This window comes from Pogonomyrmex barbatus, unplaced genomic scaffold (assembly GCF_055798465.1).
Source record: "Pogonomyrmex barbatus isolate J1 unplaced genomic scaffold, ASM5579846v1 scaffold25, whole genome shotgun sequence".
Lineage (NCBI taxonomy): Eukaryota > Metazoa > Arthropoda > Insecta > Hymenoptera > Formicidae > Pogonomyrmex > Pogonomyrmex barbatus.
In genome coordinates this window covers 221,432-238,611 of record NW_028297122.1, presented here as the reverse complement: position 1 = coordinate 238,611, position 17,180 = coordinate 221,432, and the positions used below count along the sequence as shown (strand labels likewise).

The window sequence follows — 17,180 nt, the reverse complement described above, 5'->3', positions numbered from 1 at the left end:
AACGATATTATATAAAAAAATAGCAAATATAAATAGTAAGTATACAAATTTGAATAATTAAAATAATTATAAATAGATATAGTTTTGCATAATAATTTACACACACATGTGCGCAATGTAAGCATATCGGCATAAACATATGAGATTCAAGCTTATAATTATATAATTGTAATATTTTAATTTCTATTTTTAATATTTTTAATTTCCATTTATCAATATCTAAAAATAGAGGCATCATGGGAAGCATTTAATTTAATTATAGTATTTGATGAAAGTATTGTCTCTGTATTTTTTTCTTACGTATATTCTGTCTAGAATTTGATCGATTCGGTCATTATTGAGATTCGATCACGGATATTCTCAACTCTCGGCTCGTGTAAAGAGACACGACCGGTCTCACGGAAATCTATGTACGCACACAGGCATAAAAATAATACAAAGAATGAATATACGTAGAAAAAAGCAAACAAATTTCAAGTAATGTAGCCAACTTAAAATAGTTTCCATTGATAATATCTCTGTATATTAATAATTTTTTGTTTATTTGTCAAACAGAATATAAATTGTTAGAAATGAATATTATCATGTTTGACTAATAGGAAAACACGAATTAATACATTCATAATTGATACATTCAATAATAATAATTTACAATATTAGATGTTTAACTTCATATGTAATTTCAATACCTCAACTAATAGATATCAAAATGACATTAGAATTTAGTCAGAAAATGGCAAAAAATGATCAATGTAACAACGTTAAATAACGAAATTGTTATAGATCGATAATGATATTTTTACACATGTTATTAAAAAGTCTCTAAAAAATATAGTAAATAAAGTCATAAAATCACATGTTAAAAACATATGTTTTTAATAAATTTGTAATTAAAGTAAAAGTAGTAATATGGTTAATACACACACGCACGCACGCACACAAATTTATGTAAATTACATAAATGTTTATATATGTATATAAAATGGATCGGTATTATTCTGGATCGGCTCGGATATTGCTCGACGAATTATCCAAGTTCGGCCGCGAAAAAAAAAACGTGAGATCAGAGTTTGGAATTCTTGTAAATTTATTAATGTCTTGTAATTAAAAAAATATAATTAAAATTTCGCGGACGTGTCTACAATGACTCGAGGTTGCAGCACTGGTTAACGCGATACAACGGTAATCTTTGACTGCGCGGATATTTACAGCGAATAATGCAACGGTATTATAATCGGTTACGGCACGATTATTTACCGCCGATGCGGATGCGAACGTGGATTGCATACGATTCTCGGAATGCGGGAAGATGACGGCCATTCGTGAGGAGACAGCATACTCATTGCCTCCTATGCTTGACCACAGCGTAAAGCACAGCAGTCAATTACTTCTGACCGAAATGACTGTCTCTCTACACTGTGGTTGAATAGATTGGTGAAGTGTGGATGCAGACCGGTGCCAATAATTCCCGGCCGAAACAGCAAACATACTACCTCAAGTTCTCCAGTCAGCAGATTTTGGAAAGTTCGGACGGATGAAAATTGGCTTTTATCAGTAATTTCTGGCGGGAACTGCGTATGCACAATTTTTTTTCTCGTCAATCTTCTCGAGATCGGATCGATTTTTCTTATGCGAGCCCGGCAGAGAATTTCGAAGAAATTGAAAATCTCTTTGAGTTATCAAAAAATCTGGCTTTTTATCCGCGATCGACGATTTGTACGGTTTCGGAGAAGTTTGATTCGATCCACGGGTATTGTTTCCTGATTTTGATAATTAAAATTAGTTGTTTGTTTATTTTGAAGCTTGTCGCGTTCGGCCGACTCCGGGCGCACTGGTGTTTCCGACGCTGCGCGCTAAGTGCCGTGAATTCCACGTATGGTCTATGGACCGTTTTTATTATTCACGTTTTCAAAAATTTGTCGGCGTTGAGCGCCTTTTGTCTGACGGATGAACGTCATACTTAACGTCATAATTAAGAACAGAAATCGAGCAAATTCTGTTTCGTAAATATTTAAATTGTGACATTGTTATTATATTACTAAAAAATTTTGAAAAGTAATGTCTCTATTATTTTTTATCTCTTATTTTAGAAAAATAATTTTTAATTATTTTATTTTAATTATTTAATGATAAAATTAATATATTTTTTACAGCATAAATAAGTTATAAAAATCTTTTCAAAGATATAAATTATACCATGATTCTTTTGATTTTTATATAACGTATCAAATAATGTATCAAACGTACTATTTCGCAGATATTACACTTCGTTAACTACCTTGTTGGACAAGTACGTCTTGCATCAAGCACATACATAAAAATACACAAATAATAAATGCATGTTTAAATTTTGATTATAATTTCGCTTATATAGAAATAATAAGTTTGATAAATTTTGTATGCGAGAAACGAACACAATGTAATGGTGATTTTCTAATTATTGTGTTTAGTGACAGACGCAGAATTTTGTACGATTTTTGTTGCCGATTTTCTGGCAGATTATCCCAAAATAGGGCCAGCAGGCCCTATTCGATTTCTGTTATAATTTTGCCGTCACGATGTGACAGCATATTACGTTTGTATCACATCCGGTGGACTCCACGATTCTTCTCTTTCGGAAAGAACTAACGGCCGCTAATCGGCAAACGAAAAATGCCTCGAACGATCTAGAAAGATTTTTCTCTTTTATTATTGGAAATGCGAGTCTCTTAAAATATGCGGAATTTCTCTCGAGACACGTCCTGTAATCAAACCCTCCGGAAATAACAATTTTTTGTAGACAACAGTCCCGTCGGCGCCAAAAGATTTATGGCATTCTACTAATAAAATTGGAATTCCTGATGTGGAAAACGCATCGAGATCGTTCAAGGTCAGCACTCCCGAAACCGGGAGACTAAGAAAGCGCCAACCAGAAGATTGACAGCCGTTGGCGAATACACCAATAAATAAATTCAAGTATGGAACGACGGATGAAATTTTTAAAAACTAATTCCGTCATTTGCCGGGAAAACCAAAAACATAAAAATAATTACGACCCACAGAACGCCGCTCCCCTGCTTTCCCTACACTCGCGATTTTTCCAAACTATCATTCGAAAAGTAACATAGAGATGCATTACGCTCTCAGAACTTTCCCATCTTTCCAAAGCCGTAATTTTGAATATAAACCGTGATTCTAAACAGATCGCTCTCTTTTCTTATCTTCCCGAGGACCTCATCACCTGGAGCAGCCGGTGAGATTTTTAACAATTAAAGTGCGCGACTTAAACTCTTTCGAGTGGAGTAATTTCGAAAATTCCAGCAATCGCCACGCATTCGTCTCGACCCACGCGCCAATCTTCTCAACATCACCAACAGTAAGTCGAATTTTCCTTCTTCTACTTATCAATTCGGTTGTAACGCGCTCCTGCCCCGTCCCCGTTTACGAGACTGCGAAATTCTGTCTCTTAATTCTTCTTAGTTCGCATCACTATCTTTCGACACTCCATTTCACTTTCTCCCTCTTTTTCATCACCTGTCTATAGGTTCGCTTTTAGAACACGCGGCCCGTCGAGAAAATCGGTGCATTGTCCATAGATCCGCTCTTTGGATACGTGGACGCCGAGAAAATCAGTGTTCTCTCTCTCTCTCTCTCTCTCTCTCTCTCTCTCTCTCTCTCTCTCTCTCTCTCTCTCTCTCTCTCTCTCTCTCTCTCTCTCTCTCTCTCTCTCTCTCTCTCTCTCTCTCTCTCTCTCTCTCTCTCTCTCTCTCTCTCTCTCTCTCTCTCTCTCTCTCTCTCTCTCTCTCTCTCTCTCCCCCTCCCTCTCTCCCTCCCTCCCTCCCTCCCTCCCTTTCCCTCCCTTCCTCCCTCCCTCCCTCCCTCTCTTTCTCTCTCTTCCACTTTATTGCCGCGTGACCATAAACTTGTCCTTTAGATACGCGGACGCCGAAAAAGTCGGTGGATTTCATCCTTTTTCTCCCATTTAGTAAAATTCCATCTCCCCTCGGACAGAAGTGGATCAAAAGAGTCCTGAAGCACCTCCGCTATAAATTAAACAAACGGCTTCGACGCACTCGCGGCAGGATCATTCGCGGAAGCGGACATTACCGCCCAGCACCACGTAGCCCTGCATATGTGACCGTTCGCCTCAGAATTAAAAATTATATCCGCGGAAGTCTCCTTGATCAATCCTTTTCCTTTCATCGAACAACAATTTTCTCACGACATTCTCGAGGTCGAAAATTTGGAACCGATTAACCAGTTTGCGGAACTAATTTGCTCCACATTTCCTGCGAAAAGTGAGCAAGCCTTATCGGACGACCCGTACTCAAAACCAAATTACTTTCTCCGCGCAAGAACAGACCCTTCCGTTCGATTTGTTTTCCTCGGCAGAACAGCAGTCTTCTCTCGAGGAGTTCGAACTCGAATATATATATATTTTCCCGCCTTGTACGACAATTCCCGCAATCACTTTCCCGGAAACATTTTGCCTAGGGATCATCGCTAATAAAGATATCAAACTCGCTACCTACGCGGAAATTTTAAGAAGAGATCCATTCATGAGATATCATTTCTTTGCTCCTCCCTTCCGACTCCCGTACCTCCGTTCACGCTTTCTACGAAGCCATCCCCCTCCACACATAGTAGATTTATCAAACAACACTACGCTAGAAATCAGTAATCATTAAAACACGAAACACATGTATAATACTGAGTAGGATCCTATACACCGCCTCATTACACAAAAGTAGTATTAAGATCAATCTCCCCATGAATTCCTGCCCGATGACCTTCGTACTAATGTAAGTCGCGACACACACACACACACACACACACACACACACACACACACGCGCGCGCGCGCGCGCTTACATTCATGCATATACATCCTGTAATTTTCATACTTAAGTCGAAATTGTACTTTCTTTGCGAACTCAATCTCGAATTCATTCTTCAAATGTTAATCGGAATTGTAATTTTTCTCGTCAAAAAAATTCATCATAATGATTAAAATTTCCTTTTTTTCATATTAATTGAATTAGTAATCTGTAAATTTGTGCCATGCCTTCGATTATAACGAATCCTCTTTGTATGTGTAATCCTCTTGTAACTCATTAACCATCTCTCATAATTAATATTTTGCATTAAAATTAAATTGAATTAATCTTTTTTTTTCCTTCATTCCTCGCTACCCGAAGAATCGCACGAGATCCTATCCCTAATTAAAGAAATTTACCTCTTTGACCAAAAAGCGGACTACCGATCGCGCTAGCGTTATAGCGTCACTGACGTTGATCAGTTAGCCTGTGCACAAAAGGTGCGTTCGACTCGCAAATCGACACTCCGAACATCGGTCTGCGAAAGACAGAGACAAGGAGAGAACAAACAACTCTGAGCGTCCTTCCTAGTTCCATTAATTAGTTCAGATTTTTCCTTCCGGAGTTTGGACGTAACATTTGATTTTTGCTACCTTTTTGTCTACAACCTTTTTGTCTACAACAGCTAATAAAGCAGCTCATGCTATATACGTGCCGCAATTTTGCCGTCACGTCGTGATAGCATACTGTGTTCGATTTCTGCTGCGTTTCTACCGACACACTGATAAGGCAGATCGTGCTTTATACCTGTCGAAATTTTGTCGTCACGGTGTGATAGCACACTGTACTCCGTTTCTACTGCTAGTATCTGACGTCACAGATCGTGTTGCATTCTTGTCGCATTTCTGATGTCACAGTGTGAAAAAATAGATATGCCAGATTTTTTACTACATTTTTGCAATATGTTTTGACGGTATATCATGCTAAATTTTGGAGTATTTTCTATTGAATATTATGGCAACACAAAATGCTTGAATTCTGACTTATTTATGACGACAACTTACTTTGTTAAATTTTTACTGCATGATGCAGAGTTTGCTCGACATGTGCTGCATTTTTGCTGACAGCATCTGTTACAGCAGCCCATACTGGATTGCTGCTCGATTTTTATTGGCATAACTTCACAATTTATGCTTTTGACACGGTTTGCTATCTGAATTATTTAATGTTTTGGAATATATTCATCATAAAAAATTGTAGATATGAATAATTATATTTTTTTCGCAATAAAAATTTCATATAAGGAAAATGAAAGGAAAACGGGGATGTAATCGATTTTCGAATTTGATTATCGATTTAAAAATATAGCTTTGAGTTGCTGCATTGAAAGTCTCTTAATTAATAAAGACACGTAATTCGCAACAGAAGCAATTGTTTTAAATTTGTATATATAAATTTACAAAATATTAAAATAAGCCAAATATATGTAATAAATAAGAACTAAAAATATAGCTAATTCCTCGGAAGCAGGATCTTACAAGAGGAGGGCACGGACTTGAAATCACCGATTTTGAAAAGGCTTATATATATTAAAATACTCTACTAGAAGAGTACTTGAGTAAAAGGATAGAACGCCATACTCAGCTGTTTTCGAGAAAAATCGGTTTAAAGTTTATAGTGTTTCTTATATATCGGCCGCATTAAGCCTGTTGTCGCCAAAATCGCGTAGCTCGGGCGCTCTGCCCTGTACTACCAATCTGTTCGATTCCTGCCTATTATATATTTTTTTTAATCTAGAAAATATTTATTTATTATATTATTATGTTAAATATATATTATATTATTATGTAAAATAAAATTAATTTAATTAACAATTGTTTTTATTTAAAATTTTCACTTTTAACTTCAATTAATAAGTTAAAATAGTTATACTTATTATAATTAATAGTTATTATAGTTATTATAATTATTATTTAATACAAGAAATATTTTATTCATCGTAATTTTATTTGGTCCGTAATTTTTTATTCAACGTTAAGTTACTCACTGCTTCGACTCTAATATTTGTATATTTGTATATTTAATGTCCTCAGATAATAGTTTTTGGCCTCCCTTCCAGACTGCTTCTCTACTGTATATCTCTACACAAAGAAATCCCATCTGATCCTGTCCTTGAATAAAGGCAGTGAGTGCAAATATTAATAATAGCGATTGTTGTAGCCCAGATTGGGTTACAAGATTGTAATTAGGGAAAGTCAGGTTCGCCGAGCCTTAGGAGTTAGAACTTCGAGCAGGATCGTAGGTGGAAAGTTCTTTTGGTCAAATATTATTACTCACTTTCATTAAGTAGCTGATTTATTGGTACAGCTTCTTGACAATGTTTCGTGTGAATCTCGCTATTAACTCTCTGATAACGACTGGCCGTGAGGAAGTACAACTGTCTTGTTACGTATTGTGACTGCCCGCTCTCGGTGATTTAGTGACCGTTTTTATAGTATTCTAGTAGTGTCGTCTTATAATTTTAAATCGGACCATATATGGTCAAAACGGCGCGCTCTCGCAAATTCCTCGTTCGCGCTCCGCTTAGGAATTTGCAGACTTGCTTTTGCATGCTTGCATTTCCGATCATAGCATCGGCTATTCCGAGATTCAAGAATGATCATGAGGATAAGATATAATATGGCAAAAATAATATAGGAGGAGTAATTCTACAACACGATGAAAATGAATAAAAGTTTTGGCATATCTTTCGCATTTATTTTTAAAATTTTATCTTATTAAATTAATCATTTTAAAATTTAATTAAAATACTATATTAAACTATGTTAAAAGTGGCATTTTATTAGTTTTATATCGGATAAAACCTATACAATAATAAGATTGTTAATTGAATAAAAATTATATTCAGTAAATTATTAATAATTGAAGTTAAAAGTGAAAATTGTAAATAAAAACAATTGTTAAGTAAATTAATTTTATTTTATATAGTTATATAATACATATTTAACATAATAATATAATAAATAAATATTTTCTAGATTAAAAAAATTGTAATAAGCGAACTCGGATCGACGATAAGATTGGTACAGGGTTACGCGATCTTAGCGACAACAGGCTTAATGCAGTATACAAAAAACGCTATAAATTTTAAATCGATTTTTCTCGAAAACAGCTGAATATGGCGTCCTATCCTTTTACTCAAATACTCTTTTAATAGAATATTTTAACATATATAAGCTTTTTCAAAATCGATGATCCCAAGTCCAGCTCTTGTTAGATGCTAAATTTCTATATAAAATAAATTCAAATAATTACATCACCAATTACGTGCTATTTTTAGACTTACAACGTAACGGTATATATAAATTCAATTAAGAAAGAATTATAAAATTATAAGACACTTAAAATTTTATCTACTGAGCAATGCTATCTATTATCTCATTATTTTAATTATTATTTAATTAAATATTTATATATTTATATTTAATATATTTATATTTAATTAAATATAATATATTTATATTTAATATAGAGTTCAATATATAGAGATTCATTATAATCTTTTCATGCGATTATCTTACCAATTATTCGTTATTCAAAAAAAATGTTTCAAATAAAACTTACTCTGTCTTGAGGAAAACATTTTATGAAGGACATCTTGTTAATATACTTTATCTTTTATAAAGCACATATTAAACAACAAAAAGCTAAAAGCGTCAATCTGGGAACTATGGTAGAAACGATATTCTATTACATATTGTTGAATGTTTCTTGAACTCGATGGAAACATCGAGGAACATCATTCAACAAGATGATCCTTTTGGATTCTGCTAAATGGTGATTCTACCTATCTGATAATATGAATATGTCCAGATCACGGATATCTACTATCTATAAATTATTAGAAGGTTTCAAGAAGACGAAACTATCATTTAGAAACAGAATACTATTGCATTAGCGCTCAAATTGTCTTTTCAAATATAAAAAATAAAGAAATTTCTGAATGTTTAACGAAAAAAAACATTAAACGATATTGTGTATAACTTTGGAAGAACAACGTATTACAAATCAATAAATTCGTCCCAAAGTAGACAATCTACATAACTAAAAAAAGGTACTATTTTAATAAAAAAATAAAAGTCGCTTTTGTAAGAATATTAATGCCGTAAGACTAAGTAATAGTTGGTAGAATTCGGAAATAATTATCATAATGAAGCTGTCATGCAGACTGAATATCACGATTTATAAATAAAGCATCCCGAGTTCGAATTCCAGCTGGCTTTCATTAATTTTTCTGAATTTCTTACACCTTGAAATCTCAGGAATACTTCCACTTCTAGAAAAAATATGTATCCATCATAAAATGTCCGTCTCAAAACAGAATAGGTTTTATTTAAAGCATTTTTTTTATAACAAACAATTCATAAAATAATGATTTTAACTCAGACTTTTTATCCGTGGGTTGCTTTTTATTTCTTAAAAACATTGACATAATCAATCACGAACTCTTTCTCTTCAAACTTTATCATCTCTATCTTATAGCTTCGTGCATTCTTTTTTCACCGTTCCTGAGTCTTATTTTACACTTCTTTTTCCACCTTATTTTTTTACCCGTAACGTTGCATCTGGTATATTCCAAGATTCTTCGGGTCATTATCATTCTCCGTTACTGCATCCACTTTAATGTCTCTAACTTTTCTAACTCTAAACTTTTCACATGTACGCTTCTCAAAAAATAATATAAATAATAAATTTATAAATAATAAATTTATAAATAAATTTTTTCCGATAAATCTTTCCGACTATCTGATATACTGTTCCAGTTGTTGAGGCCTCAAATTGCAATCGAGGTCTTAATGCAAGAACTTCGTCCGTATTAGTAACGCATTAAATCTGAACCTCCCCAAATTTTCTTTCCTCGTTGCAAACATTTTTTCAACGCTTTCTCGTCTTCCTCTTTTTAATATTTGATTTAACTTCATATTAATTCCTTGCTCTTCATTTATTAAAATATGTTACGTCCGGGGGACTTCACAAATTCTTCTCTTTCGGGAAGGAAAAATTTAACGGCTGCTAATCCATAAACGGGCACTTCGAACGATCAAACAAAAATAACCCGATCAAACAAAAAAAACTCTAAATAAACAATCGTTCTCCCGAGATATGTCTCATTATCAAAAAATCCTTGGTAAACAGCCTTGTCGGCGCCGACAAGTTTACGACTTACCAATATAAAAAATTAATATTAACAAAAGCAAATTCCTAACGGATAAGAAACGCGTTGGATCGTTCGGGGATGACACTCCCCACATTGGTGGGGAAACACAAAAAGCACCAATCAAGAAAAACTGATTAGTGGTCGTTGGCTGGCACACCAATGAGCGATTAAGAGTGTGAACTAGCGGGAGAATTTTTATTAATAAATTCTATCTATCTAAAAACTAATTCTATCATTCGCTGGGAAATCTGGAAATGGAAAAACGACCACAAATAATAGGACACCGCTTCCCTCCTTCCTCTATATTCATAATTTTCCTAAACTATCATTTGACAAGCCAACACGGAAATCCATCACGCCCTCAGATATTCCCACCCTTCCGGAACCTTTTAAAAACCGCGACTCGGAGCGGATCGCTCTCTTCTTCCTGATACATTCGAGGTCGACACCTTCCGTAACTATTACAGTTAGAATCTGTGCGCGACTTTATTATTCTCGAACAATTCAACGATCCAGCCTGGGCAATTGTATTCCCCGACCATCGCTACCGGCCGCTACAACAAAAGTAAGTCCAAGCTTATCATTTTTTTTTCGCGGTAACTGGCAGTTTGGTTCGCGACCTCTTATTTACTTATTTCCCTCAATTTATTTTACCTTCAAACCACCCCAACATTCCAAATTGGCAAGCCGCCGATTAACTCGGTGAAGCTGCCTTCCCTAACTTCACAATCATTTCCACAACCTTTTAACCAGGCAAGCCGCCGATTAACTCGGTGAAGCTGCCTCCTCCGATTCCACAACATTCCAACCGGGCAAGCCGCCGATTGATTCGGTGAAGCTGCCTTATTTCGATTCCTCAACTTCTCTCTTATTTGACCTTCATTTGTATAGTGAACCAAACAAATGCCATTCGTAACGGACCAACGAAACGGGCATTGCGACACCGTCGCGAGAAGGCAAATAAAAGGATTCGTCGCGAATGCCACGCCGAAGAACTCGCGGAGCGCTTAGTAGAAGTAGAGCCGGAACTAGCCAATATATCGCTCCACCAATACGCCTCCGCCCTCCGTTCCGCAGCCGAATTCGAGAGGCAGTGTACTCCGGAAAATTTCGATGTGGAGAAGTTTTTTTCACCTCGTCCGTCAATTCCCTCGCTCTCCCGCCCATCCACCTCCCGGCACCTTCTTCATCCCAAGAAAATTTAAACCTGACAAACAATTCTGGGACCAAATCTCCAGGCATGCCATAACCGATACTGTCCCTATGTACATTTCCCGTGATCCTCTCCCCTACCTCGTCCCGATTAAGGCATTCCGCAGCGCGCACCCCAATCCTCCTCCACACCTGCAACCCGATCCTATAGACCCGTTCGCTATCACCAATTTCTTACCCCAACTTGAGCAATTGGGTATATAAGAGATTTTCCTTCCCCGCGGTCGTTTTTTTTTTTATATTTGTATGTACAAGACCTCTTTTTGTTATCAATACTTTAACCTTTTTATGTATACGAACAGAAGATTATAGTTCACTTTTATTATTTCTTATTAAAATTAATTGATCAAAATTCGGTAGTAAACAGTTATTTTTTTTTCTCTCCTAATCTTGACCCCGCGCCGTTCCCGGCTCCCTGAAGATCGCACTAGGTCCATCCCTGGTCAAAGAGATTCGGTTCTCTGACCTAAAACGGACCACCGAATAGCGCAGGCGCAGGTAAGGGTAATAACGTCGCCGACGCTGACCCGATCCCTGCCCCCCTTAACGCGCGTTCGACTCGCGGATCTGCATCACGACGTCGTTCCGCGAGAAAAGGAGAGGTTCCGTGCGTCCACCCGAGTTCTCCTCCTCCTGACGAGAACCCGGACGTAACAGAGCTTAAAAAATTGGGGGCTCGTCCGGGATTTAAAAAGTGCGATCTTTAGCGGGAATGAGTACGAGGTCAAGTTCGAATAAGTCCGAAGTAGATGAACTTTATAAACTCGGTTTAGAGTGTGGCGGTAAACCCAAGCCAGGCGCGTCGAAAACAGTGCACACATCCACTCCATCTAAATTCCTCGCTTCCAAACACGTCACTTTTTCTCTGGAGGACACTTCGATAGCGGAGGAGCGATTCGACACTGTTTGCGAAACGTTTGAATCTAATATTTCCACACGCGAAACGTCATTAACTAGTAATAACTCCGATAATTTCGACGAAAAGGCAAAAAACCTAGAATCTTTAAAAATGGCACAAAATAATCCTTTCGCTACGCTAAAATACGCCGTCGACGCCATTCCATACTTCGATGGACAAAATATTCCATTGAATTATTTTATCGAGGGTTGCGAGGAGGCGAAATCTATGCTTCCCGATGAGGCTGAGCCTCAATTTGCTAAAATCATTAGAACACGTATAATCGGAGAGGCACGTCGAACTATTCAGGATCAAGACTTTAACAATGTCGCTCAAATCACTAAATATTTAAAACAAATTTATGGTCCTTCGAAGAATGTCTATCAACTACAAGGGGAATTGGGATGTGTCTATCAAGGGAACGACGAAGATGTAATAACATACGCGAATAGAGTAAAAATTTTGGGGAAGCAAATACTCGAAGCATATCGAAGTTCGGGACCTTCTCTTCCCGAACAGAATATTAAAGATTCGTTAGAAAGAGACATGTGTAAATGCTTTATCAAGGGGTTAAAACCGGAGATCGAACAGAGAATATTAAGAAATTCACAGATGGATGTTAAAGCAGCCGTAGCCGACGCGATACGCATAGAAAGAGAATTACGCGCGATGTCAGATTTACGGCGTGGTAATATCGCAAAAATGAACTTACAACGCGAAACTTGCCAAATTTGTTATAAAGACGGACATTTAGCCAGTAACTGTAGAAAATTCATTCAAAATTCACAGCAGAATTACGAAATACTAATATGTCAGATTTGCAAAAAACGTGGTCACGATGCTAGTAAATGTCGAATGCGCGACCCGCAATTACGGCGAACTGTTAACGTGATACGAGAAAATACGATTGTCTGTCAATTGTGCTTTAAAACCGGTCATAACGCGAAGTTATGCCGTAGTACTAATCAAAACAAGCCTCTCTTGATTTGCCAGTGGTGCGATAGACAGGGACACTCAGCTAATAACTGCTGGAAAAAGCAAAACGAACTGCGCATGACAGAAAATAAAGCCAGAATTATTTGTCAGAATTGTAACACCGCAGGGCACACTGCTAGGGATTGCAGATCTAGAATGGATCGAACTACAAGCGATAATAACACACCATTTTGCCGATATTGCAAAACGCAAGGGCATCTCCTCGAAAACTGTGAATTGCGCATCGCAAGTAATAATCGAAGAATGGCAAAAGATTCGGTAAACTCCAACGGCCCCTCGAAGCCGGACGTGCAACAGGGGACCGAACGGATTCCACGCCCGTCGACATCTTCGGCGCCTCAATAAAAAACGCTCCGAACGCTCGCTCAGTAGCGGTAAACCTCGATAAACACAGTCGCGTGCCGACCGTTCAGGTAGAAATACAAAAAACAGTCCCTCACATAACTCTTATGTTAGACACCGGTTCCGGACCTAATATAATTAAAAAAAATTTTATACCTGAGGGAGTACGCATTAATTATTGTAACATTCTAAAATTAAACGGAATAAACGATTATCCGGTCTTTACTCTTGGCGAAACTACGCTAAGCCTTTTCGACACCGCAGTAAATTTCCACATAGTACCCGACGACTTTCCGATACCGTAAGCTGGTATATTAGGCAACGATTTCTTTAAACAAACATCATCGAAAATTGATTATGCACAAGGATGTATAGATGTATCCGGTATCCAAGTATCTTTTCTGTCACCAGAAACTATAGTAGTATCACCCAGATCAGAATCGTTATTTTATGTAAGAGTTGGCAACCCTAATGTCAAAATTGGATATGTACCGAAATTGAAGATAACTTACGGAATCTATCTAGGGGACACGATCGTGGAAAATGTCTCGGGGAAAGCATACTTAAATATCATAAACACGCGGGACGAAGAAGTAGAAGTCAGGGTGCCGACCATAAATCTTAGACCTCTGAATGAGATGGTCGACCTGTGTGAAACCAGAATAAAGACATTAGATTATCACGAAGAATTAACAACTTCACACCCGAATTCCTTTCCAAGAGAGACCAAACATATTGACCATAAAAAAGAATTGTTAAACGAAAATGAAATAAGTAGAGAGGAAGACGAGATTATGAATATTGAAATTGTTAACGAAAATAAAAATGAAAATAAAAATGAGAATGAAAGAGAGAATGCAAAGACAAAAGAGGACGGAAATATAAATAATAAAGAAATTAAAATTTCCATAAATAGAAATAAAATTAATAAAAATTTAAAGGTCAAAAATAAAAACGAAATTAAAATGAGAGGAAACAAAAGGAGAAATCATAATTTCGATACTCAGCAAGAGGGAAGTTACCAAACCTCCTCTGAGATATCCTCCCATCCCAAAATCCTCGGAGAGGGAAGTTACCAAACCTCGTCCGAAAATTTAAAAAATTTTGAGTTCCTTGGAGGTGAAAATTATCGAATCACTTCAAAGGTTAATTCTGGAATTGCCGATGAAAGTTTCCGCACTTCTCGAGCATTTTCCAGCTCCATCGGTTACGAGGAGGGAAGTTACCAAACCTCACTACGTAATCCGACACGATTCTGCCTAAACGAAAACGACAATACTAATGCCTCAGTCTCGCTAAAAGGCGATAAATTCCCAAGAGTTGGGATGTTCTCAGAAAAAACGAATAAAAAAAATGAACCCTCTCATATTACCGTCAAAGAGCTTATGGAAAGAATACAAATAAATAAGTCGAATGAAATAAACCTCAGCAAATTAGGAATGAAAAATAAAAAACCGTCCTCGAGAATTTTTAAATTAAGACAAAATCAATCTCAAGTGATAGTAGACGAATGTATACGTAAACGCAAATCAAAACATAAAGAGAAAGTTATACAAGGGATACAAAGTAATAACAAGGAAAACGGAGCTATCAAATGCTTAATACTATCGGAAGAAAACCAAAAGGATAGGCTCACAAAAATTATAGAATTATTACGACTAGAGCACTTGAATAATTATGAAAAGGAGAATGTGATAAATCTTATAATTAATAGTCAAGACAGGTTTCATATACCTGAGGAAAAACTGACAGCAACTAATGTTTTACGACATAAAATATCTACAACAGATGATCAGCCGATTAATACCCGTCAGTATAGATTTCCGCAAGTTCACAAAGAGGAAATAAACAAACAAGTAGAAGAGCTGCTAGAGGGGGGCATAGTAAAACCTTCACAGTCGCCTTACAATACGCCCATATGGATTGTACCCAAGAAAGAAGATTCCCAAGGAAATAAACGATGGAGAATGGTATTAGATTTCCGGGCATTAAATGACAAAACTATCGGAGATGCGTATCCACTACCAAATATAGTCGATATCTTAGATCAATTGGGAGGAGCTCGATATTTTTCGATATGCGATCTAGCCTCAGGATTTCATCAAATAAAAATGAATCCAGCAGATAGCCATAAAACCGCTTTCACAACACCTTTTGGGCATTATGAATTTGATAGAATGCCATTTGGATTAAAAAATGCTCCTGCTACCTTCCAACGATTAATGGATTTAGTTTTATCAGGATTACAAGGAAAGGAATTATTTGTTTATATGGACGATATAGTTATCTACGCGTCATCATTAGAAGAGCATGAGAGAAAATATAATCTTTTAATAGATAAACTACGCGAAGCAAATTTAAAATTACAGCCCGACAAATGTGAATTTTTAAAATCCGAAGTAACTTATTTGGGACACGTCATAGGCAAAAACGGAGTTAAACCCGACCCAAAAAAATTAGAAGCCGTACGACGATTTCCTAGACCTAAGACACCCCGAAACATTAAACAATTAAACAATTTCTAGGACTAGCGGGATATTACAGACGATTTATCTCTAATTTTTCTAAATTAGCAAAACCCTTGACAAATTTATTAAAAAATGACGTACGTTTCGAGTGGACACAAGAACAAGAAGAGTCATTCGAAAAATTAAAACAAAGATTATGTGAAGAACCCGTGTTGCAATATCCTGATTTTTCAAAGCCTTTTATCCTAACCACCGACGCTTCCGGAGTAGCCGTAGGAGGAATATTGTCGCAAGGTGAAATAAATAAGGACCGACCAGTCGCGTATGCGTCACGAACTCTAACTGATAATGAATTAAAATACGATACATACGAGAAGGAAGCGCTGGCTATATTATACTGTGTTAAGCATTTCCGCCCATATTTATACGGCCGAAAATTTACTTTAGTCACAGATCATAAACCTTTATTGTGGTTTAAAAACGCTCAAGATACCAACATGAGAATATTACGATGGAGATTAAAATTAGCCGAATACGATTACGATGTCGTATACAAAGCAGGAAAAACTAACGTAAATGCTGATGCGTTATCCAGGAATCCGGTGAATTTCGAAGAAGTGAACTGCAAGGCAATTATTGGTCGCAAAACTTTGAATCCCAACGAAGCAAAGGATGCAGAAATAATTTCTAAAATGTTAGAAGAATCCGACGAGGAGGAAGAAATAGAAGAGGACGAAAACTTCGAGTTATATCTTTCAGATGACGAGCAAACAGAAAATTTATTACCTGACGACCATCTGTTTAAAGATAATACGGATTCCATACCCTTTACACAAGAAGAACTGGATGAATTACTAGTGCAGCAGACAGAGAAAGCATTAATACACGATCCACCGAGAGCCAGAAGAATGCTCACTCGCAGCCAAACGATAAATGAACGAAATAAACACTTAAATTCAATGCAACCCAAAGAAATCGCGGATCAAGCCAACAAAAGCGACACGGAAAAAGAGAGTGACGACGAAGGAGGAAGCGAAATAACTAACGAAGAGAACGAAGAGCTTAACAGTAGATAAACTTAAACCAACTATCATTGGCCATAAGCTAATAAAAAACAATGTTGTCGATTCCCGCGAATTATTATTTTTGCGGAAAGATAACATAGCATATTTTGTCGATGTCAACGGAAACCCATTGGATTCTGGAGCACGAAAATTACTCGAGCGCAACGAATTGCCTACCTTCAATAA

General features: G+C 36.7%; 1 protein-coding gene across 8 annotated transcripts in view; it reads right to left on the bottom strand.

Annotated features, from left to right (window-relative positions):
* The window catches only part of PIG-S (phosphatidylinositol glycan anchor biosynthesis class S), a 227,528-nt gene that overhangs the window by 2,065 nt on the left and 208,283 nt on the right, over positions 1-17,180 (bottom strand). The gene's annotated exons all lie outside the window — the stretch shown is intronic.